The sequence below is a fragment of the Podarcis bocagei genome (genome assembly GCF_964188305.1).
Source record: "Podarcis bocagei genome assembly, chromosome: 1".
NCBI classification, from domain to species: domain Eukaryota; kingdom Metazoa; phylum Chordata; class Lepidosauria; order Squamata; family Lacertidae; genus Podarcis; species Podarcis bocagei.
Window position 1 is genome coordinate 40,986,744 of NC_138125.1, and position 27,803 is coordinate 41,014,546.

Here is a 27,803-nt window from a genome sequence, read left to right on the forward strand (position 1 = left end):
ATCTTGATCACTAAAATATAACCTAAAATTGCATTGATAGATTTATTCTGCATTCTTTTTTTCCTGAACTACTTTTTAAGCCATCCAAATTCTTGGCCATGATACATCTTGTGATAATGAATTCCACAGTTCAACTATGCACTGTGAGCATTTTAGGCGGCTTTTGCCTGCTGCATTTATGTATTTACTTTATACAAATGTAATGTTTAAACATTGTTGTAAATTTCTTCTTTATAGTGGACGGACTATAGAAGGGGTCCTCTACAGAAATCCAATCTTAGCATAAAGTGCCTGCAACTGCGTAAGGATGTGGGCATCTGTCAAATCCAAAAATAGGGTCCAAACAGCATTACCACTACCACCCCAGTGGAAGTGTTGGCTTCAGACATTTGACTGTGGATTCCAGGTGGAAATTTAACCTCCCTTTCTGGCAGATTCCTCTGCCATCAAGGCCAAAATGAGAGAATGTGCCACTATCGTGTCTGTGAGTTTGTCACGTTTCCTTTAAACTTTGGAGGAAAATAACTGAAATAAAGAATAGGGGGGAAATACGACATGAAATATTTGATAGGATGTTGGCAATGTCTGAGCAGTCTACTTATGAGACTACCCTCCACAGAAAATATGCATACATTCATTTTAAAAACCATCTCTGTAGTGGCAGTTCTGTGAAACAATGATTGGTTGAATTTAATTCACAGATCAAAGGAGGAGGAAATTAACCAACACAGTAAATTGATTATTTCATGGGTGACATAACCAAGCCATGCTTTATCTTAATAAAGAGCAACATCCCTCTAGTCCTTAACTGAATTCCAGCCAATGCAATAATACTCAGTTGTTAATGACTTTGATGTTGATGTGGAAAAGTGAATGACTGCATAATCAGTGAAATGGGACCTCCTCACAGTTGGAAATGTTTAAGCCAAATAATTTTGGACTGCGAAAAGAGCCTTGAGTGGTGGAGATATTGGCTGAAGCCCAGCTTTTCTGCCTTAACTAAACAGGACCTGAAAAACTTTATCATACTTCTCTGTTCCAGGCTGGCCTGTAACTCTGGGAGCCCGAGAGAGCTGCAATTTAATAAATGCCTCTAGTCTATATGGTTAGACTCAGGGGTGAGGGGAGTGGGAATGGCCCAGAGATGCATACACTTCTATTGATGTTCAGCAGAAAGAATAATTAGCTAAATCCATCTTTAGCAGAAGGAATAGAATAAAGGAAGCAGAAGTCAAGACAGAAAAAGAATGGGACCAGAGCTTATTTTATATATTACACGTTTCTAAATTTGGGTCAGGAGCCTAAAATACAACATTCGTCATTCACAGCAGTCACTACCTCCCTTGTTCTTTCCAAATACCAAAAAGCACTAAAATTAGAGCTGTTCTTTAAGATATTTGAGAATAATGGTTGTCTTCCTGAGTAAAAAAAAAAAAGAAGATGTTGAAAGGAAAGACCCATGGACAACAAATGTAATGTCCCTGTTGGGTTTAGTTCAGCCAAATTCATTATAGAGCTTTCTCGCTGATCTTGCTCATTGTCTCACCATTCCATACTTTCCATATCCCATCCAGCAGCCTCAATACTTACTGGTGGTATATACTGAACTGACACTTAATACAAGAGCAAAAAATTCCTCAGTGGGCAATATCAACCAGTGAATACCAGAGGAAAATTCTTATTCATACCCATAGTCATCTCATTTGGTTGATCCTTTACCCTTCTGATGAGTTTCTCACTGAGAGCTCTTTCACGCATTATACAAAGTGTCGTAAGAGGGTGCACAAGTAACTTGTGATACTCCTTTTCTCACTTAAGTGAGAAAGAGGGATGTACGCATGTCAGTTGTCCTGAGCCATTGCCACATCTGGAGCTCATGCAACTCCCAGTAAACAACCTCTTCACAAATTATAGAGGAAGACTGTAAAGGGGAAACAAAAGCCTTTCACACTTCCTCTTTCATGGCTTCCTGTAAAGATCTCTGCTTCCCATAAAAATCCCTCATAGCAAGTTTGCCTGTTTTCACCTGAGAACTGTTCCCACAGTTAAGAGTCTTTCTTCACTTCATGTAAGTTTGAAATAATTTGAGTGTATGGTCTTCTGAAATAGGTTTACCCCCAAAACAGTCATCGATTGATCCTTAAGATGGTTCTTGCAGCACCCGGGATTAAAGGCTCTTTCAATATTCCCTACTCCAAAGGCATAAATACATATGGATTGCAAGATGGCTCCACCAAACCTTCATTAGCTTCAACTTCTTGTATTTCTATTTTGTGTCATTATGGGTGAAATCTGTCATGTATTCACTGAATGCCATTGTATCGAGGTTTCATGAATTAAGGCCTTTGCCCAAATGAGTACTGCATAAGCTACTTTGTTAATAAGGTAATAATTTATTCATAAACAGGTGTTAATTTAAAAAAAAAACAAAAAAACCCCAATGGAATGGCATAAACTATTGCTCGCACCTTGATTTTCTTGTTTCGATACACATTTTTATATGCAACTATAAAAGCATCGTGCATATTTTCTAGCACAATATTACTTTTTATTTAATATATGTGCTTGCAGGGCAGCAGCTGAAGGAGGAGCAAAAGGGTTTTTTTGTGTGTGTTTCTTTGTGGCTGATTAGCTGCTCTCCCTGTGCAAAGGTCAGAGGGGGCAGGGTTTCTGTTGAGTCAGGTGATTAGCTGTGGGAGGAGCTTATCAGAGCTTGCAGGGCAGCAGTTTGATCCATCTTTTAGATTTAGGGGAGCTAGTCTCAAACGTTTGTTGGGGGAGACCTAGGTTTTTTGGGGGTGGGTTATTTGTCCTATCTTCATGCTTTTTAAGATGGGGGACCGCTGTAGCCACCCCAACGACGTTCTCAAGATGGAGGGGGAGGGAACAGCTGCAGTCGCCTGCGGTTCCTGCGCAATGTTTGCCATCTTGCCAAAGGTTGCAGGCAGCTTTACCTGCAGCAATTGTATGTTGATTGCCCTCTTAGAAGACAAAGTCCAGCAACTGGAGGAATGTGTAGCTACGCTCCAAAGAATTAGAGAGCTGGAGCTCTTCTTGGAAGCAACAGAGAACACCACCAAGGAGGAGACAGGGGACACCCCTGAGAAGGAGGCTAGTTCACCAACACAGGAGCCAGATATATGGAGAAACGTGACTCAAAGAAGTAGGAGGCCCAGGGTTCGCTCTGATTGTTTAGAAATACACAATCGCTTTGAAGTCCTCTCCCCTAGCATGGAAGACGAAGAACAGACTCCATTTGAGGATCTCTCCCTCATTACAGTCGAAGACGAGCAGCAAAGTCAGTCCTCAGGGAATGTGCAGGCGACCTTGGAACGGACAGTTCACGGAAGAACCCCAACCAAACCTAAGAGGAGGCGTGTAGTGGTGATAGGGGATTCCCTACTGAGGGGAACAGAAGCAGTGATTTGTGGGCCTGACAAGATGTCTCGGGAGGTGTGCTGTCTCCCTGGGGCTAAGATCCAAGATGTAACTGAACGACTGCAAGGAATCATAAAACCCACTGGCAAATACCCCTTCCTCTTGGTTCATGTGGGAACCAATGACACTGCAAGCAATAGCCTCCAGAAGATCAAAAGAGACTACGAGGCTCTGGGCAGGAAATTGAAGCAATTAAATGCACAAATTGTCATCTCATTTGTCCTCCCAGTTGAACGACGTGGCCCAGGGAGAGAGGGGAAAATAGTGGAAGTGAACAGCTGGCTTCACAAATGGTGTAAACAGGAACGGTTTGGATTCTTAGATCACGGACTGCAGTTTCTTGAAGATGGACTTCTGGCAAGCGATGGGCTGCACCTCACAACGGTTGGGAATGTTTTTGCCAAAAATCTCAGAAACCTCATCAGGAGGGCTTTAAACTGACTAATGTGGGGGAGGGAGACAGTGCTCCTGAAGGTTGGAGTCTATCAATTGATGAAGATGATCATCCAAATGTCATAGACCAAATGGAGCAAACAGCACACAGACCTAGTGGTGGGAGGAAAAAATCCTTAAATAAGAGACACGGGGGAATGATTAATGGACTTCAATGTCTGTACACTAATGCGCAAAGCATGGGAAATAAACAAGATGAGCTTGAGCTCTTGGTACAGCAAACTAAATATGACATAATAGGCATCACTGAAACCTGGTGGGATAAGTCCCATGATTGGAATGTAATAATGGGGGGATACAATCTATTTCAGAGAAACAGACCAGACAAGAAAGGAGGAGGAGTGGCGTTATATGTCAGGGATGTGTATACCTGTGAAGAGATCCAAGATCTAGAACCTCAAAGCCAAAGTGAGAGCATTTGGGTCAAAATTAAGGGAGAGAAGAATAACAGAGACCTCATTGTGGGAGTTTACTATAGATCCCCAAGCCAAACGGAGGACATAGATGACAACTTCATTGTCCAGAAAGTGGGAGAAGCAGCAAGAGGAACAGCCATTTTAGATCTGGTCCTAACCAATGTTGATGACCTGGTTAGTGGGGTAGAAGTGGAAGGATCATTAGGCGCGAGTGATCATGCTCTTCTGAAGTTTACTATACAGCGGAAAGGAGCAGCCAAGCATACTAGGACTCAATTTCTTGACTTTAAGAAAGCCGACTTCATAAAACTTAGGGAAGTGCTGGGTGAGATCCCATGGACAGTAATACTAAAAGGAAAGGGAGTTCATGATGGCTGGGAGTTTGTTAAGAGGGAGATAGTAAAAGCACAACTTCAGGCAATACCAATGAGACGGAAACATGGAAGGTGCCTAAAGAAGCCAGGGTGGCTATCTAAAGAACTTTTAACTGAGTTAAGATTAAAAAAGGATGTGTACAAAAAATGGAAAAGGGGGGAAACCACCAAAGAGGAATTCAAACAAATAGCCAGCACGTGTAGACACAAAGTCAGAAAAGCTAAAGCACAGAATGAATTCAGGCTTGCTAGAGAGGTTAAAAGCAACAAAAAAGGCTTTTATGGGTATGTCCGTAGCAAAAGGAAGAACAAAGAAACAGTGGGGTCACTCAGAGGAGAAGATAGTGAAATGCAAACAGGGGACACAGAAAGGGCTGAACTCCTCAATGCCTTCTTTGCCTCAGTCTTCTCCGATAAAGAAAACAATGCCCGACCTGAAGAATTTGGAGCAAATGATTCAGCAGAGGAAACAAAGCCCAGAATAACTAAGGAGATGGTACAAGAATACTTGGCTAGTTTAGATGTATTCAGGTCTCCAGGGCCAGATGAACTGCATCCAAGAGTATTAAAAGAACTGGCAGATGTGATCTCAGAACCACTGGCAGTCATCTTTGAGAATTCCTGGAGAACAGGCAAAGTCCCGGCAGACTGGAGGAGGGCAAATGTTGTCCCTATTTTCAAAAAGGGGAAAAGAGAGGACCCAAATAATTACCGCCCAGTCAGTCTGACATCAATACCAGGGAAGATTCTGGAGCAGATCATTAAGCAAACAGTCTGTGAGCACCTAGAAAGGAATGCTGTGATCACCAATAGTCAGCATGGATTTCTGAAAAATAAGTCATGTCAGACTAACCTGATCTCGTTTTTTGACAGAATTACAAGCCTGGTAGATGAAGGGAACGCAGTGGATGTAGCCTACCTTGATTTCAGCAAGGCATTTGACAAGGTGCCCCATGATATTCTTGTAAAGAAGCTGGTAAAATGCGGTCTTGACTATGCTACCACTCAGTGGATTTGTAACTGGTTGACTGACCGAACCCAAAGGGTGCTCATCAATGGTTCCTCTTCATCCTGGAGAAGAGTGACTAGTGGGGTGCCACAGGGTTCTGTCTTGGGCCCGGTCTTATTCAACATCTTTATCAATGACTTGGATGATGGACTCAAGGGCATCCTGATCAAATTTGCAGATGACACCAAACTGGGAGGGGTGACTAACACCCCAGACGGTACAGGATCACACTTCAAAACGACCTTGACAGATTAGAGAACTGGGCCAAAACAAACAAGATGAACTTGAACAGGGAGAAATGTAAAGTATTGCACTTGGGCAAAAAAAAATGAGAAGCACAAATACAAGATGGGGGACACCTGGCTTGAGAGCAGTACATGTGAAAAGGATCTAGGAGTCTTGGTTGACCACAAACTTGACATGAGCCAACAGTGTGACGCGGCAGCTAAAAAAAGCCAATGCAATTCTGGGCTGCATCAATAGGAATATAGCATCTAGATCAAGGGAAGTAATAGTGCCACTGTATTCTGCTCTGGTCAGACCTCACCTGGAGTACTGTGTCCAGTTCTGGGCACCACAGTTCAAGAAGGACACTGACAAACTGGAACGTGTCCAGAGGAGGGCAACCAAAATGGTCAAAGGCCTGGAAACGATGCCTTATGAGGAACGGCTAAGGGAGCTGGGCATGTTTAGCCTGGAGAAGAGGAGGTTAAGGGGTGATATGATAGCCATGTTCAAATATATAAAAGGATGTCATATAGAGGAGGGAGAAAGGTTGTTTTCTGCTGCTCCAGAGAAGCGGACACGGAGCAATGGATCCAAACTACAAGAAAGAAGATTCCACCTAAACATTAGGAAGAACTTCCTGACAGTAAGAGCTGTTCAACAGTGAAATTTGCTGCCAAGGAGTGTAGTGGAGTCTCCTACTTTGGAGGTCTTTAAGCAGAGGCTTGACAACCATATGTCAGGAGTGCTCTGATGGTGTTTCCTGCTTGGCAGGGGGTTGGACTCGATGGCCCTTGTGGTCTATTCCAACTCTATGATTCTATGATTCCATATGTGAATATATTTCCCCAGCTTTTTCTGGTATCCTCCTCCCCAATTCACTAGCCTAGGAAGATGTGTTACTTTCCTTCCATTATCTGTTTCAAATCAAATTTTAAATAAGAGTAGGTCCCTAAAATATTATTTATCACATTCATTCTCTGTATACATGTTTCATGTTATCAGTTCTTCCCTCACCTCTTTTTTTTTTAAAAAAAAAGAATGCATCACTGTCAGGGCGTGGGGGGATTGCAAAATAAAAATAAAAATGCGACACTGGCAGCCTGAAGTTTTCTATCCTTCTAAGAAATGCAGCTGCAGGTATGGTTGGAGGAAAGCCAGCCACTCACCCTGTTCAAATCCCACATAGCCCCTGGGCTCAAGAAACATGATATTCCTGATTGTGATCATTTAAAAAGAAAGAGGGGGGGGGAGAGCTAAGGATTGTTAAACTGCTCATCCAGGCCTGCAGCTGGGGTTGACTCAGAGTGCAGAGTTGGAAAAATGCCCGTGTGGCAAGATTAGAAACTCATTTGTGTAGTTTATACGGCCTTGCCAGGAGCCTCCCCTTTTTCTTTTTCTTTTCTATCCCCCCCCAACCCCCGCCCAGCCTCCTTCAGTTTATTAACTTTAAAAGCACTCCTTTCCTGTTGGGGATCTGGCTGGGTTGCTCTGAGGCTGTTCTCTCTCTCACTGGCTCTCTCTCTTTCCCTCTCAACTCAGCGTCAACAACACTTGGAGGGTTTCTTTAGCCTGTATGCCTGTGTGAGATCATCCCTTGAACTTTCAAATAGTCTCCTTCACTATTTAAACCCCCTCCACCCACCCACCCCTCAAAAAAAAGTCTTTTCAATTCGCTTCTTATCCCAGAGTGCAATCTAAAGCCAACTGCTTTTAAACTTTCTAAATACGTTCAATAAGCTTGTGCTTTCTGGAATATATGTTATGAAAGAAGGAAAAGAAAAAGCCCTTCTTGTCATCAAAACCATAATAATTATATGTCAAAGGTAATTACTACTCTGTAAGTAATACTTCTAATGCTAAGTGACAGAGGAGGCGGCATGGGGAAGGCAAAGAGAAACGGCCGACCACATGAAATCTGATATAAAATTAACTACCCGCCTTAAATTTTAGCCTGATAAAATTCTACCCTTGAAAAAGCAAAGGATGTTGTCGGTAGGACAATTGAAACCAAAGAGATGGTATGTGCATTTCTGAAATCAGATATATTCAAGCACAGCTCTCTTGAAATGCACAGTATTGTACATGCAGAGGCCACAGGGAACAAATTATTACAAATGCATGTATTTATTCATATCTGTGGAACATTTCTACCCTACACTTCAATGAAATATTTTCAGTTTACAGAAATTAAAACAATAACATCCAATTACAGAAGCAAAACAAATCAAATGTAAAGACCAAAGGTGAGATTTTCATCCTATTCAAATAAATTATAGATTGATCTGACAGATTGATCAGGATACAGGATAGCATGGAGCTGCCCCATTGTAGAGTTCCCAACTGGCATGATTGGTCTTTGACCATCTGGACCATCTTTCCAGAGCAGTTATCTTTGCACAAGGGCTGACATAGATCCTGAAATCCAGCATCACCTCATAGAATCTGCTTAAAGACCTCCAAAGGAGACTCCACTACACTCCTTGGCAGCAAATTCCACTGTCGAACAGCTCTTACTGTCAGGAAGTTCTTCCTAATGTTTAGGTGGAATCTTCTTTCTTGTAGTTTGGATCCATTGCTCCGTGTCCGCTTCTCTGGAGCAGCAGAAAACAACCTTTCTCCCTCCTCTATATGACATCCTTTTATATATTTGAACATGGCTATCATATCACCCCTTAACCTCCTCTTCTCCAGGCTAAACATGTCCAGCTCCCTTAGCCGTTCCTCATAAGGCATCGTTTCCAGGCCTTTGACCATTTTGGTTGCCCTCCTCTGGACACGTTCCAGTTTGTCAGTGTCCTTCTTGAACTGTGGTGCCCAGAACTGGACACAGTACTCCAGGTGAGGTCTGACCAGAGCAGAATACAGTGGCACTATTACTTCCCTTGATCTAGATGCTATACTCCTATTGATGCAGCCCAGAATTGCATTGGCTTTTTTAGCTGCCGCGTCACACTGTTGGCTCATGTCAAGTTTGTGGTCAACCAAGACTCCTAGATCCTTTTCACATGTACTGCTCTCAAGCCAGGTGTCACCCATCTTGTATTTGTGCCTCTCATTTTTTTTGCCCAAGTGCAATACTTTACATTTCTCCCTGTTAAAATTCATCTTGTTTGTTTTGGCCCAGTTCTCTAATCTGTCAAGGTCGTTTTGAAGTGTGATCCTGTCCTCTGGGGTGTTAGCCACCCCTCCCAGTTTGGTGTCATCTGCAATTTTGATCAGGATGCCCTTGAGTCCATCATCCAAGTCGTTGATAAAGATGTTGAATAAGACCGGGCCCAAGACAGAACCCTGTGGCACCCCACTAGTCACTCTTCTCCAGGATGAAGAGCTCTGCGAGTGCAGCTTTCTCCTGATTGAAGTGCAGAGTGTTTGAGGACCAGGACATTTGCAGGGAAACTAACATGCTTGTCTACAAAGCTATTGTACTACCAACCATACTGTGTGCTTGTGAAACATGGACCACTTATAAACGCCATCTGCAATTCCTTGAAAGATTCCATGAACGATGTCTCCAAAAAATTTTACACATCACTTGGTAAGACAGGCGAACTAATGCCAGTGTACTGGAAGAAGCAAAGATCACCAGTGTTGAAGCAATGATTCTTCAACATCGACTTCGTTGGACTGGTCATGTTGTGCAGATGCCTGATGATTGTCTTCCAAAGCAACTACTCAATTCCGAACTCAAAAATGGAAAGCATAATGCTGGTGGTCAACAAAAGAGGTTTAAAGACTCTCTGAAGGAAAATCTTTAAAAATGTAGTATAAATACCGACAACTGGGAAACACTGGCCTGCCATTTGGAGAACAGCCTTTACCAAAGGTACCATGGACTTCAAAGATGCTCAAACTCAGGACAAAATGGAGAAACATGCTAAGAGGAAGGCACATTTGGCAAATCCTCACCTTGATCAACTCCCACCCAGAATTAGCTTCCACAGTTAAAACCGTGTTTGTGGAAGACAATCTTACTCGGCTATGAGTGATTGCCAAAGAAGAAGAAGAAGGACCATCTACCTTTTTTTCCGGAGGGGAGTAGTTCTCATAGGGGAAAACTCCATGGTGAAATAGATTACACGTACCCGTTTCATCTCATGAAGGAAAACCCAGAATCCCACCTTTGACTCGATTTTGGGTGCATGGGAGGAGGAGAAGGGGAGAAATTGCTACTGCACAGTTCTTGTGCTGGCTAATGGGGCTCATTAATTGAATCCCACCCATTGGGTCTACTCTAAGCATGACTCTAGTCTGGTTTGCCCTTTGCTGTCTGAACATGTGTGGTATTCTTTTCCTACAGACTCTGGTCTTTAGCACAAAATAGAGGTTTGGGGAGAAGTCCTTCCCCAGAAACTGTAACTGTAATTTGTTAGAGGAGAAGCCCATGCATAGATCATACACTTATTCACATAGACATTGATTCATGTATGCTGTGCTACTACATTCTCCTTCTGTCAAGGCTTAGTTTGGGACACATTTCGTTTGACATAAGCTTTGCTGATAAGCATACAAACTTTGATTGTGCAGAGCATCACAGATCACATGTCATTAAATGTTAGCTGATTGTAATTGTATTATCACAATATTTTATTGTTATTATTATTATTATTAATTAATCATCTTCCAGGCAAGTGTCTCAAGGCAATGTTCAATAATAATGGCTAAAAGCAGATAAAAACAATACAAACATTTAATAACAAACAACACCAACGCAATACAGAATACAGATAGGTAGCCGTGTTGGTCTGCCATAGTCAAGGTATCTGAAGAAGTGTGCATGCACACGAAAGCTCATACCAAGAACTAACTTAGTTGATCTTTAAGGTGCTACTGAAAGGAATTTTTTTATTTTGGCAATACAGAATAGACACCTAGGGCAGAGACCCATTCTTCAACAATATCTTCAACAACGAAATGGAAAAATAATTTGAATATTGATTTCTAATGATGCATAATAAGACAAATGAATAGAAATAGAATGATAAAAAAAGAATCATGCTTTTTTCTGTTTGGCCATATTTTACTCTGACAATATCATTGTTGTACTAAACTAAATAAATCTAACAGCAACGTGTGGTGGCTTTCGAGGCACTGAATACCAAAAATTCAGGCTGAGAAATTATGCAGCACTTCTAACAGGGCATTATCTGCCATCTCAGCATAGCAGATAATTTGCTGGATTCTGGCACTTGTTCTATCAAGTGGCCCAGGTCCAGATCCTGCACATGGACCCATTTACACATACAACCTGACTCATGTTCAGATCTACCTTCCTGGCATATTATATTTGCATCATCCCTCCACGTACTCTGCTATGAAGTGTATGTACACTTCATATGTGTATGTACACTTCAAGAAACGGTACACAGTTTTGGCGCATCATTAGATCCAATCTAGCAGATAGGTGTTCAGGTGCTTTTCATGGTCCAAAGAATGTGTAACATGGTAAAGTCTAGGCTGGATTACTACAGTGTACTTTCTATGGGGCTGCCTCTGAAGCTTCAGAAACTTCAGTTGATTTGTGAAACACAAGATATATCTCCCCAGTACTGGGGGACGACGACCCAATATTGCTGATTTCAAGTTGGTCTCCAAGCATGCCTTAAGGCGCTATCTTTCTTCTACAAAGCTTAAATGACATGGGACCTCTATACATGTACTGCCTGCTTCGCTCTGAACCGGTCCAGTTACTAGGATATTTCTGAGAAGCCTCACTCAGGGTGTCCCCAATCCTTAGAGGTTCTCTTTTAGGGCCTTGTTAGCTTTGGCACTTCAGCTGTGAAATTTCCTTTGCCTATCCATTTGCTTGGCACTGTGTTCAACAATTTTCTTTAGACATCAGTCTAAACACTGGCATTTATAATATATTTGTTATTAAAAGGCATACCTTGCTTTTCTGCATTGGCACTCATTTAGCACCTTTAAACTTTTGCTATTTTTAAACAACAGTCTCCAGCTGTTTCTGGTTTCTGTTTTTACTGTCTTTTTACTTATGACAAATTCATTCTTAGCATTGATTTTTTTTAAATTGTCTTGTAATCTACCTTGAAAGTTGAGGTTGAACAGCAGGATCTAAATATTTTTAATATTTTTAATAATAAATAAACTCATTACCCTTTTAGTGGGCTGATCTTTCCCACCCAACACCTTCCTTTAATTCTCTCCCTTTAATTGGGATAGATATATGGTACCAATTATGGCCCTTTCCCTAAGGTGCCAGAGGTTTCCCTAGTATCATAATCAGTGACAGAGGAAGGCTCTCGGGCACCTGGTGGGGCACGCCAAGGGGTAGAACGAACTACCCACAAGGGCGGGGTGAACTGGCTGGTGGCGCGCACGGTGCCCATATGGATGACGGACAGCATGCGCAGCGCCCATACAGATGGCATGTGCGGCGCTCATACAGATGGCGTGTGTGCTGTGGGGCTTCACCCCCCTCAGGGTGACACGCACTGGGGATGCAAGTGTCGCCCACGAAAATCCGACCGGTTTTATGCAGTCAGCGGCTGGATTTTCATGATCAGCGGGTGGCGCTCTCATTCCCAGCGGTTGGATTTCCACGATTGGCGCCATCATTGTCTTGAAAATCTGCCCCCTGATCGCATAAAGCTGCCTTCTGGGGATGCGAGCGCCACCCGTCGGGGGGTGTCAGGCTGATCACCGGGCGTATTTGCGCAATCAGCAGGCATATTTTCACTACGACAATCGTGCCAATCATGAAAATCTGCCCACTGGGGGTGCCACGCCGATCCGCCTCGGGGGATTTTGTTACACACACCCCAGGCTTGACACCCAGGGCAGACCTCAACCCCCGTACCCCCCTTGCGACGCCCCTGATCATAATACAACATTTTCCTTTCTTTTGCTTCTTTCCTTTTGTTAATGTGCCTTGTTATTTTTAATTTTTGGAAACTTTTCCCGACAGTATATAACAATGTGACCCATCTCCTCAAAAGGTAAAAATAAACAGCGCAATACAAAAATAGATTATCAAAATGTGGGTTTTGTGATGCACACTTTGAAAAGTCCTTTTTCATGCCTGGCTTTTAAGAAGACAAAAGTGATCCAAAGTTGGGGAAGATTGGAAATTACTGATAACAGGATAAAATATGACTACCGTATCTAAGGTTTTCAGTAACAGCATTATTTTGCGAACATGTAAATTTAACCTAAACAGGAAAGGTTTTTTTCCTGAACAAATCAGGAAAACAAATACAGATTTATTAATAGCATAGTCTTAGAGTCATTTAAACAATGGGTCTTCCTTGACACTAGGAGAGCATTTTTAGAAATCTTTATAATCGATCACAGCAATAGCCATTTTTATGAAGCAGAAGTAAAATATCCTGTTTTGATATTACTCCTACTAGCATAATCCATAAAGAGAATAAAGAAAGAGAATAACATCAGTGTGTCAGTACACAGTTCTGCTTGTGGTACAAAACATGCATATAAGATTCAATCCCACAGCGACAGAGAGTAAAACACTGAAAAATTTATATATCTGCACATCTGCATACTGCAACCATTGTGTTGTTTCAGCATTTCATCCTTTCAGTAGAATGGATGTGAGAAGCATCTTATTCTCTTTCTTACAGTGAAACGCCTTGCCCCATGAAACATGGCGGTCCCCTCCCTCACTGTTCCTCACCAGTTAAACTATGGAACTTGCTCCCAAATGAGGCAATGATAGCCACTAACCTACCATAGTTTTCCATGTATAAGACAATAATTTTTCATTTAAAAATTACAGTGGGACCTCGGTTTATGAACTTAATCCATTCCGGAAGTCCGTTCTTAAACCAAAGCCGTTCTTAAACCAAGGCGCACTTACCCTAATGAGGCCTCCCACCGCCGATGCCCTTCCACCATTTGGATTCTGTTCTTAGACCGAAGTAAAGTTCACTAACCAGAACTCTACTTCTTATACCGAATAGTTCGTAAACAGGGCTGTTCTTAAACCAAGGTACCACTGCATGTTAAAAATTGGGGCTCGTCTTATACACGGATAGTGCATAGGGGGACGTGTGATTGGTTGCTGCTGCGAACTGGAGATAATCAGCGACTATTTGCTGTGTCCTTGGTGGCTGCATCAAGGGCTGGTGTTGATTGGGTGTCGCTGCGTCAATTGAGCAGGCAATTCTGCCAGCAAGGGGACAGATGATCTTTGGCCAGGGACATCTTACCCACAGGCGCTAGCGGTGCGGGACACCTGGGCAACGGACTCTCAGGGACACCAGGCCGAGAGTCTGGGGCCCGAGAGTTGAGTCTGGGGAAGAGCCTTCCCAATGGTCGGAACCCCGTGGCGGGCTCTTCTGCTGCTCTGCGCCATGAGTTTGGGGGTGACTGAGCTAGCAAGACGCTGAAGCAGCCGGCCAGCTCTGCCCTCCTGCACACCTGGGACTGGGCAACCTGGGTGGGGGGCGCCAGGCAGATTTTTGCACCGCGTATGCTTAAGTCAGCCCTGTCTTTGGCTTTTGCAATGCGCGCGAGTGGCAGCGCAGTTCCTGCTGGTGAGCAATTTTTGTCAATCCCCCCCCAAAAAAAACACAACTCAACAACCCTGGGCAATCTCTATTTTCTTAATTTGGAGTCCCCAAAATAGGGGGGCGTCTTATACACAGGGGTGTGTTATACAGAAGATTAGACAAATTAATGGGGGGGGGCAAGGGCTGTTCCTGGAGGCAGCAAGGCTTCTGAAAAGCAGTGCTGGAAACCACAGGAGGGGAGAGTGCTCTTGCTCTCGAATGCAGCTTGCAGGTTTCTCACAGGCAACTAGTTGCTCACTGTGAAAACAGGATACAGGGCTAGATGGGTCATTGGCCTGATCCAGCAAGCTATTTTTATATTCTTACCTTTTTATACTGGCAGGCTATTATTTTATGAAGCAGGCAATTTAAAAGAAGTATTTTTCAGAGCTGCCGAGCCAGTCTCTTTTCTGTAATTCTTTTATATTGCATTATTACATTGCAGTGCTGTACATTGTAAGCTGCCCTGAGTGGTGGTTGGTTTGTTTTTTAACTAGATGGGCAGGATACAAATGTTTTAAATAAAATAAAATAAATTTAAACGAGCTTTTCCATCTAGTAAAAAGAGGCACTATGTGCAGCCATTGCTGCATATGTTCCCAGTCACGCACAGCTTCCTCCGAATTGTGGCCTTCTGCCATCAATACATGTAGGGTAGGGTTATTAGCCACTGGCCAAATGCAGCATGGCAAAACGGAGTGTGTTTATTTCTCAATTTAGAGATAGATTCAGATTTAGTTAGATTTAGAGTTGTGGTATGAAGATTAGGAGTGGGTTTGAATCCATTCTCCATAGCATAAGAGAAGAAAATAACCATAACTGGAATAGAATTAATATTTCCTCCCTATTTGCCAATGTAGCCTGAAGAATAGCCAATACATATTGGGTTTTAAACACCTATTTTACATTCTGCAAGTAAAAACAGAACTATTTTGCAGGGCAGCACCACATAACTTCCCCAAGGCAGAAATGTTGAGTGTTGAGCAGAGATTGTTCTCCCAGGAAACATTTCCATGGTGAGTTTTGGGAGGGGCTCCTGTTTGCTGCGATTGTTCATTCCAATGCTGCTTTGGTGCCATCATTTTTCCCTGATTGAAGCTTCATATGTCTTCAAAACATATGCTCTACCACTGAGTTGTAACCATTTGTCAAAGCACAGGATAGGGTTTTTATGTCCTCACAACACACATCTAGCTTCCCTCCTTCAATGGGACATACAGGAGCTGCCAGGAAAGCTCAGTAGCCGTGTGAGGGTGTTATCCCAATTTATCTGTTTTGAAAATGGCTCTGTACTGTGTTTTATTGCTGTTCTGCTTTTTCTGTTTGAATAAAAGTTGTTTTTAGCCAAGTGAGATTTTAATGGCACTCCATCATCCATAAGCCTGTTAACCATAACCATACAGCACAGCTGACCATATCCCCTTTATGTTTCCTCTTGTGTGCCTGCGAACACCTCATACCCGTCAGTTTCAGTCTAGCAATGCCACTTTGATTTGAACAGACAGCCTCCTGATACAGTAATTCAAGTATGTCAGGGATGTACTAGCTACATAGACCTGCTCCATGTGTGAAACACCTTATGGGATCTCACTTCAACAGACTGTCTAGTAATCTATAGAATATGATGCAGCATCCCACTCTGCAATGAATGAATGGAGCCTGGGTAGATGTGGTGCATTAGATCAGCAGGTTTGTTGCCAAATGGACAAGGTGTCGGGTTTGCCCCTGCAAGAATGAACACAGGGGCAATGCCCCACAGGTAAAGTAGCCTGTTCTCTGAAACTGCAATGCAGATGTGAATGTGTATCCACATAAAAGTACTAGCATCCTTTTGGGTGTGGGTGCCTCTGGATCAAGCCCATTGCTGCACAGGTTTTGACTTCAAACACATTTTCACTCCAAAATATTTGAGCAGAGTGTTCTGACAACAAAAGAAGAAGAAATCCAAAAACTTGGGAAGAGAAACTATGCACTAAAGTTCTAAATTCTTCCACTAAAGAGCTACATTCTTTTACGTGTATATTGGATTCTTCTTGCGCATAACTGTACTCCAATAATTTAAAAAAGGGTTGATGGAAGGAGGCCTTTTCAGTGACCTTGTGTCCCTCCCTTGGAGGAAGAGGCCTGACAGGTAGATATATGGAGAGTTTGTTATTGTAAATTCCAGATCTTGTGCTTATCTCTGACTCAACTTCTGGGTCTTTATCTGGAATTCCTGTGAAAGGTCAACCAGTATATTACTGCTTCTCTTCACCTTGTACCGACCCCAGCTTTAAAAATACACTTTATACAAATGGCGGGGGGTTGGCCTTCTTCCCCAAATGGAACGGCGAAGGTGAATGAATGATGTAGGTGGGGATGGGAAGATACTCACTTGGAAAATATGCAACCTAGAATGTGGCTTTCCTGATCACCCCAATCTTCCCTATAATCAGCATTCTTACTTTGTATCATTTGATAAAACCAGACAACAGACTCTTCAGAAACTTCTTAAAAGACAAATGTGCCATGCTCTTGGAGATAACCAGAATGATTGCCTGAACTATAAGGGAAGTTCAGGAGGGCGTATTAGTATTGAATTGGCATGGATGGTCAGTGGATATTCAATATCTGTGTATAGCATGCTGTATGTAATTATATACAGAACAAAGGAGCGTCAGTGTTCTGATGAGTATTTATAGGGTATAGGTCATTTGTACTTTTGGACTATTTGTAAATGTGCCCCCTGTACACATTCTCTTATCAGCTCCAAATTATTTTCTTTTTCTTTTAGTTATTAAAATGTCATAAGACTAACATCACATAAAACAACACCATAATTAGTGCATCGTGTGCACTGCAAGCAGGAAGGCCCATGCTGGCTCCTTACCTCTCTCGCCCTGACCTAGCCACTGTGATCCACACGACGGTCACCTCCAGACTTGATTATTGTAACTCACGCTACATGGGGCTGCCCTTGAGACTGACCCAGAAACTCCAGCGGGTGCAGAATGCCGTGGCGAGACTCCTTGCAGGGTCCTCGCCACGGGATCACATTCACCTGGTGCTATACCAGCTGCACTGGCTCCCAGTGGAGTACAGAATCAGGTTTAAGGTGCTGGTTTTAACCTTTAAAGCCCTATACAGCCTAGGACCCTCATACCTACGGGACCGCCTCTCCTGGTACGTCCCACGGAGGACCTTAAGGGTCTTCAAAGAAAAACATCTTGGAGATCCCTGGCCACAGGGAGGTTAGGCTGGCCTCAACCAGAGCCAGGGCTTTTTCGGCCGTGGCCCCGATCTGGTGGAACGCTCTGTCACAAGAGACTAGGGCCCTGCGGGACTTGACATCTTTCCGCAGGACCTGCAAGACAGAGCTGTTCCACCAGGCCTTTGGCCAAGGCACAGTCTGACCCCCCCTCCTTCAGTAATCCTCATAGAACTCTAGCCCAATGGTTGCCATTAATTTGATTTTGAATTGATTTTAGAATGAAATGGTTTTAGAATGCATTGCAATCAATTGATTGTGATTTTATGTAAACTGTGTTACTTTTATTGTTGTTAGCCGCTCTGAGCCTGGCTTCGGCTGAGGAGGGCGGGATATAAATAAAAATTTACTTTTATTATTATGTTCAATCCATAGCATCTCAAGGTAGGGCATGAAAGAGCTCTGGAGAGTTGCTGCCAATCAGTGCAGACAATACTAAGCTAGATGGACCAAAGTACTGACTTGGTATAAGGCAGCTTCCTTTGATGGACACCACGTTTGTAGGACTGGGGCTTTTGTTTCTCTAGGTTCTGGTTATTCTGACTTCTGACCGGTTGGCTTCAATGGAAGACAAAACTGGTTTCTGCTCCAGGCTGAGAGCCTGTTGGTGGAACTTGTTGCCCTGCATAAGAGATGAGAGGGGAGTGTGTACAGGCAGGGGGTGCTTGATGGATGGTTTCTCTGTTTCTTTCTGCAGAGCTAATTAGCATTCCTAAAAGATATCACATTTATTTTACAATTTTGCTGATTTTTGTTGTTTAGATTTGTTTATTGTATTTTTCTTTTGCATTAGGAAGTGCCTTAATTTATTGATGTTTTGTTGTTGTTGTGAGCTAGAATAGAATAGAGCAACTCTTTTGCATTAGTCCTTAGACCATAGCAGCACAGAGTTGGATAACAGCATTTAAACCAAGATAGCAAAATGTACATAAACTTTCATGAAAAATATTACTACTTGCTATTCATTATTAGTAAAATTAGTAATAAGGTTAATAAAATTTAAACGTATTCATGTTGTAGCATAAAAATACATACTGAAATGTATTAAGTGAGAAGCTTTGAGGTCAACTTGGTTGTTGCAAAAGCAACATAAAATCAAACCCAATCAAATCTCTCTAAGATGTACAGCTGCTTTGGTTATAATGAAACATCACTAAACTTCCTATTGACAAACACTAATTGATGCATGGAACAGCTGTAGTGCCTGACGTGAGGAGGCAGGAAAGTGTTACAATGAAACTGCTAAATGTGGACACTCTAATTGTGACTTTTTCCCAGCAGAAGAAAACAGTATACAGTTGGAGTCTGCATTCTATAACTGTTAACAGAAGATAGACTGATAGATGATCTGGGAAGTTCAACCATACTGGAAAGAGACTTGAATACATAATTCTAAATTACAACTGTTTCCTGCTGACACCGTATTTCACTGAAGAAATTAAAGAGCTATAATGTCATGAGTTGACATAAGTGTGAAAATGAAAAAGAAAAATTAGCCTATGAAACAAGTTAGCTGACATTTAATGCCAAACCTATCATAGGAGAGGTTAGAGATTGTTAAGATTACTGCTGATAATGGACGACTGGAAAACAAAAAGGCTAGTGTCTGAAATATAGCTTTTAAATGTATGGGGGGGGAGAGTAAATCTCTGGTCTGAAAGGTTCAATCCCAGAAGCCCTTTTACATCTTATCAAAAATGAGATGTTTATTATTCTCTGTTCTCTGCTGAGGTGCTCAGTGGGCCAAAAAACCATTCTTTCTGAAGGATACTGGCATAGTTATCCACTCCTTCATAAGATTTACTCTTTGTTCCACCCTTCCCCAATCTGATGCCCTTCAGATGTCATGGACTACAGTTCCCATCATGCTGGCTGGGGATGAGAGGAGATGTAGTCCAAAACATCTGGGAGGCACCAGATTGGAGAAGACTGGCATGTCAGGAGGCAGTTTTCTGATATATCATATTATAGATCTGTATTTTCATAAAAGGCTCAACCTTCTACTTAGACATAAAACCCAAAAATGATTCAGGGAATGAATGGAGCAATTCCCTTTCCCCAAAAGACAATTGACTTAAGAGTCTGCATTTAACAGTTCATTCATACAACCTGTTTAAATTGGAAAAGGTAAATCATTTGCTAAATGACTATCGCATCAAACACACCACTTCTGTATCCTAAATAGTATATTTAAAAATACTAACAACATGAGGACAATGTCAGTTTCTGAAAACTTCAGACTTTTACTGGCCCACAGTGAACTTGGTGCTGCACTCAATTTCTCCTGGATTCCAATTCAACAAAAATCTGCTTCTGCCAGCCCTTTCCCATGCACTTTTATCTAGAGCCACTCCGATACAGATATGATTGGATGTATAATTATATCATTTTTAATGTTATGTTTTATGGACGTGTACTACAAATGCGTAAAACAACAAAAAGCATACTTATGTAACTGTACATACAATGGAGTGTTCCTTTTCTGGGTTCCAGTCTGCCATTGCCTCCAAACAGGGCATTCCACCACCACCGCTCTAGATTTCCTGGTTTTCTTTTTCAACTTAACACTTAGCACTGGGCAGCTGAGCACATGCTCAATTCTCTTTGGACTATTTGCAGGGGGTGGGAATTGTCCCCTTAGTTGTAGAGCACCATAGAAACATGGGAGGTCACAATGTTGTACCATCTAGCTCAGCATTGTCTAGCTCAGGTTTGCAACATCGCTAGTCCTACTTGGAGATGCTGAAGGTTGAACCCGGAATCATCTTGTATGCAAAGCAGATGTTCTGCCACTGAACTACGGCCCTTTCCTTAACTGAGTTGGAGCTGTCCCTTTTTCTTCAAAAGAGGGAAGATCTGAGGTGTGGGTTGGGAGGAATTTGAACTTCTCCCCTCTTGGAGTTCATCTCTGTAGAGTGACTCCTGTTTCACTAGCATCTTCAGCTTCTGTGGCTTATAGACAACCTTAAGGATCTGTAGTCAGAAGCAATTTGTCCTGGGTCCAGTAGGACTTACCTCAATGCGCTAGTCCAATGCCTTAGTCCAGTGTCACCAGATATTACAGGACTCCGTTGCTAACATCAGAATTGCCTCAGGATGCAGAATGACAACACCGCTGCAGTAGATTGACCTTTACAGGGAGAAATTACCTGGCTGCATCTTATGCTTGTCTGCACTGTGTAAGCTCAGCATCTTGATGACTGCTTCCAGCTATGTTGATACACTTCCGTCCATAGGATGATGGTGAGCTGGAGACAGATAATTTATTTTGAAAGTTTCTATATTTGCTTATGCATCACTTACCAGGAGCCACAGATCTGTATGCAGAAAAAGGTGATGTATTGTTTATGGTATTAAATATGTTACATTTTTGCTGCCTTTATCATCTGTGAAAGGTCACCCTAAACCCTGCTGTTAACTACTCAGTTACCTTGTCATTTTAAGTGGATGTATTTTTAAAAAATGTCTTTTAAAGAAACAGCAGGTGTTTTCTTACATTCCCTTCTTTACATTGGGTTCTTGAGATGTTCATTGGAAACCCTGTTTAAGTTTCTCATGAGCAAAGTCAAAAGGCATATGCCGTGCTTGGAGGGGGGGGAGTTGAAAACAAAGTACCAATCATTTATAGAATCTTCAGATGCGCATCAAATATTCCACCTGCATGTGAAAAACAGAGCTCTGTGGCCAGACACATCTTGCTCGACTGTAACTGAATTAAAATTCTGTTCTCTTAGGAAGTCTTTTCCAAGTAGAGTGATCTGCCAAGGAACCTCTATGCTATAGAGGTTAATCATATTGCAAGGGATTCTGGGTAATGTTATAGGGGGCATGTTAATTCATGTGGCGTGCAGGACAGATCTTCTGGGCATAACTGTTGTTCAGGTTGAACTGTCCCTTGGTGCAGTTAGGTGATTTTAGACTCTGGACTTAATGTGTTCTAGCAGAGTGGACCTGAGTGAACCATGCCCATTGATTTAAATGGGTCTGTTCTGAGCAGGACTAGCATGGGGTACAGCCCAACGGACTTGGTGAGGGGGAAAGTGCTGTATTACTTTGCTAGATTCAGAATGGAGTAAGGCAGCTCTTTTGAATTTAAGGGTCCTCCTGCTCATTTTGCTTCAGGGCCCTGGTCCTCTGCCCCAAAGTCTTGCCACCGCTCTCGACCGCAGAAGAAAATGATAGACCAAAAGCTCTCACATTGTCATTCCCTTTTGTTCTGGGCAACAAAACATACCTAGTAAGGCATTGCCACTACAGAGGAGGTGGTGAATTTGAGGGACATTCTCTTTTTCTGTCACAGTGTGATCTAAAGCGCACTCAACATAAAAGGTTGATTTCAGTATCAGCAAAGTGAATCAGAAACAGGATGGCAGAAGGAGAAGAAAATGCCATTGTGCACCACTAATCCCATGCTTTTGCATCTATCTTGTGCCTAATATCTAAATAAGATCTCTGTAGTCTATTATTCCAATGAGTGGGATATTATCAGTTTACTGATCCATCATCAACTAGCAGAACTAAAGTAAGAGTGAAGTATGTGGCTACAATTTAGCCCCCACCTTGGGTAGCTTTACAAGAGCATTGGGCACATTGATGGAGGAGAAGGCTATTGATGACCACTAGCCCCAATGGCTGTGCTCTGAATGTCAGTTGCAAGAAGCCACAGGAGGGGACAGTGCTTTTGTCCTCGGGTCTTACTTACCTGGTATCTGGTAAGCCACTGTGAGAACAGGATGCTGGACTTGATGGATCATGGGCCTGATCCAGCAGGCTCTTCTTGTGTTCTTTTGTTCATTAGCAGTTTACAGTTTACATACAGACCAGGCAAATTGCTTTACCTTGTGACAGAGTGCAGGAGGGAGCCTCAGGTTTTCCTGTCTATCCTCCTGACTGCACAAGACACATTTATAGAGAAATAAGACCTTTTTGTTTTGGCCTGGTGATGCGAATGAAGCCGATGGAGGGGGACTGCTGTGATGTCATGGCAGTGAGCAGCCAGTTGCATTGTGTGCTGGTCACATGTTTCATTCTTAGGGTTTCAAAACGCCTCAGTGCTCATATTCTAAGTCTGCCTCTTTATTGGGAAACTGGAAATAGAGAGGAGGGTTCACCTGGGCATGTGCAGAGTGCTACACCTTACATTTTAGTTACATATCAGATAATTACCATCTCTATTCCTGCTTAAACTGCTTTTATATTGCTCTTTTTTAGCTTGGGTGGTGTGCATCTAGGTTTTACTCAGTGTAGACCCACTGAAATGAATTAATAAAACGTTAGGTCAATTAATTTCAATAGGTGTACTTTGAGACGAGTAAAACTTAGTTGAATGCCATCCATTGTTTTAAAATGTTGCGCACCACTTAGAGGTTTTAGAAAATGTTAAGTGGTTTGTAAATGCCTTTTAAAAGTAAAGAAAGACATGCTGAAAGGGAACGCACCAGCCTGCATTTTCTGTGTGGATAACCTAAAGTAGGCATGCCTAACCTGTATGCAGATGTTGTTGGACTGCAAGTCCCATAAGCCCCTGCCATCATGCTCAATGATCAGGGAATTGTGGTCCCAACAACATCTGGAGAGCCACAGATTAAAAACCCCAGTGCTAAACAACAGGGCTATTATGCATGAACTAGCTGTTTAAGAACAAAAGCTGAACTATTTTTGACCGCTCCATGGACTGCAGTGATTCTGGGAGAAGTTTAGTGCGACTTTGCATGCTTTTAATTGTATTCTAAGAAATAAATAAATCCCAAGCCACTGTGAACTTTCAACCTAAGCTAAAGTATACATAGCTTAGTGAACAGGAAACGTGTTGCTCGTTCTATAATAAATTACGTAAAAGAAGCCTAATTCAAATGAAGGAGTTGGTTGTATATTAGCAATTCTGCCCCCTCCTATCATTATACAAATGTTGGAAATAGAGGCGAAATGGGCAAGATACAAGGTGACAGCTCAGTCACAAGGACATCTATGCCATAAGTTGAACAAATTTAGATTATTCCACAAACTAAGGAAGGCCCAAAGCTACATCATCTCGAATCTCATTCATCTTGTAACATGGTGCTCAGTACCCAGTGGGCATTTGGCTTTTCTTGACTTCATCCTCTTTGGTATTTACGCCACAGATAGATCCAGAGCTTTAAACCCAGCTTGGGATCAGACGTAGCATCTTTGTCTGGCCTATTTTTCATTTAAAAGTGTAATCAGATTTTTTTATACCTTGTAACTAACTGGTCCAGACCAATGCTTAAGTCTACAGCATCCAATCCTAGTAATTAATTACTGGCTAAGGTTAAAGCACAATATAATTTTGCTAATTACTCACAGCTTGGGGCCCATTTTTTCCATACAGCCAACAACGGCATGTTTTTAATCCCCATAATAACAATAATGGCATACATCATTAACCCTATTTTATTCTTTCTTAATTTTTTATAATACCAATAACAAAGATCATTAACCTCTGTTCTGCTTAACATCTAATCAGCCATTTTAGTTAAATAAATATCAGGGAAAGCATTAAATATCACTTCGCTAAGCTAGCTTTACTCTCAGGAGGGGGATTCTTCCTAATGCATTATATTAACATCCGTTTACTTCACAAGTGTCAAACAGTGAGTGGTAATGAGGAAATAGATACTGCATAATATATGGCTTTAATCAGAGTAGCTCCTTTTTCACGTGCAGTTTTAATCCTAAACTATTTCACCCCACTTCAATCCTCTGCCCAACCGTGAGAAATTTCTAGAAGCATTGTTGCTGTTCTAGCTGTAGCTCAGACACTGAGGGAACCATTGATGGCAGCTTACCCCACCCCCAAGGCATTCTTCGTCTACACGCTGGGCATGCAAGGTGCTTCTTTGATAGGAAGATCCCTGTGCTCAGGCATGAACTAGACATGTATATAACATATCCTGCAATCTAGTTTGGATGAATGGATACGCCAGGCATAAGAACTTAAGACATGTGGGAGTCCATCCTCCCACAGGTCGTCTTCTTTGGCAATCACTCATAGCTGAGTAAGATTGTCTTCCATGAACATGGTTTTAACAATAAGTCCATAAGTGACCGTGGAGGCCAATTCTGGATCCACACGTCCTTCCACAGTGGGGACATAGGTTTCTGGATGGGAACTGATCATGATGAGTGTTTGCCAAGCGAGCCTTCCTCTTATCACGTTTCTCCCTTGCGTCCTGAGTTTGAGTGTCTTCAAAGCCCATGACACTTTTGGTAAAGGCTGTTTTCCAACTGGAGCTCGCAGGACACTATTTCCCAGTTGTTGGTGTTTATACAACTTTTTTTTTAGATTTGCTTTGAGAGAGTCTTTAAACCTCTTTTGTTGACCACCAGCATTATACTTTCCATTTTTAAAATTCGGAATAGAGCAATTTCTTTGGAAGACAATAATCAGGCCTCCGAACAACATGACCAGTCCAACGAAGTTGATCTTTCCTTCTTCCAGTACACAGGCATTAGTTTAGCCCACTAAAATTCTATTTCTTTGAAACCTACAGCAACTATTATCACAATGAGGCAATATAGAGAATCATGTGTCCAAATAGTCTACACAAATAACCTTTGAGACTAAAATGGTTATCAACACACACACAAAATGTCCCATGGAATTACATACAAAATCAGGCAAGTAACGGGAACAGGCAATGGTTTTAAGTACTTAAAGCCGTTTAATTAATCTGGAAGCTATACTGCCAGGGGTACAGGATTTATAATCATAAGTTTATGAAAATGATAGCCTTAGTCCTGCTACACATTTACACAACAGAAAATAAAATGCTTTTTGGATTTTATTGGCTCAGTCAGTGCAAAATCATAATAATGTAATCAAGTATTTTCAATGTGCTAGTTCTTAACAGGTTACTCTTCTTTTATTTGCCCAGTCTCTTAGTAAAAACTGTTGGTTATTTGAACGCTTAGCTTCAACAATCCAGAGTCACTGAGCTGGGCATATATATGGCTCATGGGTGATTAAAAAGAATCCTGAAGTTCACAAAGGACATCTTCCTATGCATGAGTTGCTTTAATAAGAGCTTCTCTACCATTCAGGTCAAACTATTTTTCTATATATATTGAGCACACACGCAGGCACGCACACACACACTTATTTACTGTCCAAAGCAGAAGTTCCCTTCAAAACAGAGACAATCTGTGTCACTTTACTTACTAGGGAGGTCTTTGGGACAGATTAAGACAAGGTCCATGTCAAAGTATTGAGGCCAAAGGGATACTAGAGTTGACATAGGCAGCAGCAGTTCTCTTTTACTGAAGTTTGGAAGTCACTTAATCTGTAGCTCAGTAGTTCTAAATGGCAAGCCACATGACATTAATCACATGAATGCAGAAAGTTCACACATTTTCATGGGCACAGTGATTTTATTATTTAAATCAATAAAAAATCAATAAAAATACATAGCTAACTGAGGTTCTCCCCCCACAAAAGGCCTGCCCCCCCAACAAAAACCCTGGCTACGCCCATGCACATTAAAAAATAAATCTAAATGGAAACAATAGGGAAGGAAGTATTTAACCCTTTATCCCTGCCATGGTTGCAATGGAACTATCCTGTTGTAAAGCTGCTATTTGCTTCAGGAGGAAAGGATATGTGTCCCCTTAAACTTAATTGGATTTACTGCTGAATAGACATGCATAGGATCGTGCAGTTAGGCTGCAGTCCTATGACACTTCTTGGGAGTAAGCACCAACAAATTCAGTGGGATTCATTCCAAGTAAATATAAATAGACGAGGCAGAAATGTAAGAAGGCGCTGTGTTGTGTTCCAACCTGTCCCTGTATCCATCACATGCAACCTTGTTTCTGTTGCTCTGTAGTTCATCTTTCGCCAAAAACTATGCTATTCGCTGCACTTTAATTTCTTGCTTAAAGTACATTGTCATTATGTTACTCCACCCCATTTGTTTCAATGCAAAGGAAACACAATGCATATTGGGAGGGGAAATAATCAATTACCTGTTGTTTGCCAACAGTAAGCAAGAATAGTGAATATTTGTTGAACTGATTTCCACCCTGGACATCAGATGAATAAGCAAACCTCAGCAATTTCTGCTGGCGTTTCTGTTTTTGTTGGAGTTCTACAATATCCCTAGGATCAGGCCATTCGTCTTTATGTAGCTCTTTCCCCCACCCCCCATCCCGAAACATTTCAGCTGTTTGAGAAAATGCAATATTGGAATGATCCTGACAACATTCTTCTAAGAGAGGCCCGAATGTAGGCTGAGCACAGTGGTTTGCCAAAGGATGTGATGTGAACTGGAGACCTTTGGTTCATATCTTATGCTTTTAACTGCTATACCGCATTAGCTTCTAGCATCTCACTCCCTTTCCCTTGTAAAACAAATGTCTGGATCTGTGTGGACTTAATATTTATCTCCCCACCGCCCTTTAAACATTTAAAGTCTCGCTTCTGGTATATCTCAGCAAAAGGAAGTGCAGCTGAGCACATTTTCCTTGGCAGCTCCGATCCAAAGGTCTTTCAAGCACCTTTTGGTGTGAAATAATAATAATAATAAAATGTTATTGAAAAAAATAGTGGAAAGTGAGTTGGGATTTTAATTGACTTTCATGTTGTTTCCCCACCAAGTTCAACCTGAGGTGAAACATTGCATTTATGTCAGATTTTGCTGCAAGCAAAACAATAGAAAGCCTCTAAAATTAATGTTGGTGTCCAGTCAAAGGCCATACATAGCCATTAGTGGGAGTGCTGGGTTGAGATAACAACGCATTGGAAGCATGAAAAATTCAACAGTAATTGCTATCTTCTGGTCTCTCTCCTTTTCTTCCTCTCTCTCTCTCTCTTGTATAGAATCAGCTATGCTTTCCCAAAATGGCATGTCTGCTGTTCTACCCCACAGTAATGCAATGGATCTCGATCATTATGACTAATGGAACTGCCGAGAAGCTTCTCTTTTATTTTTTGGCAAAATGCAATACCACAGTCGATCTTTCACCACACATTAGGGACCCATGTAACAAGCATTTCTGGTTGCCTGAGGACTAACTTTGATTCAGCACCTCCCCATCTTCCGCCACCCAACTCAGTAAACTACAGTAAGATGAGTGGAATGCTATAATTCAATGCTA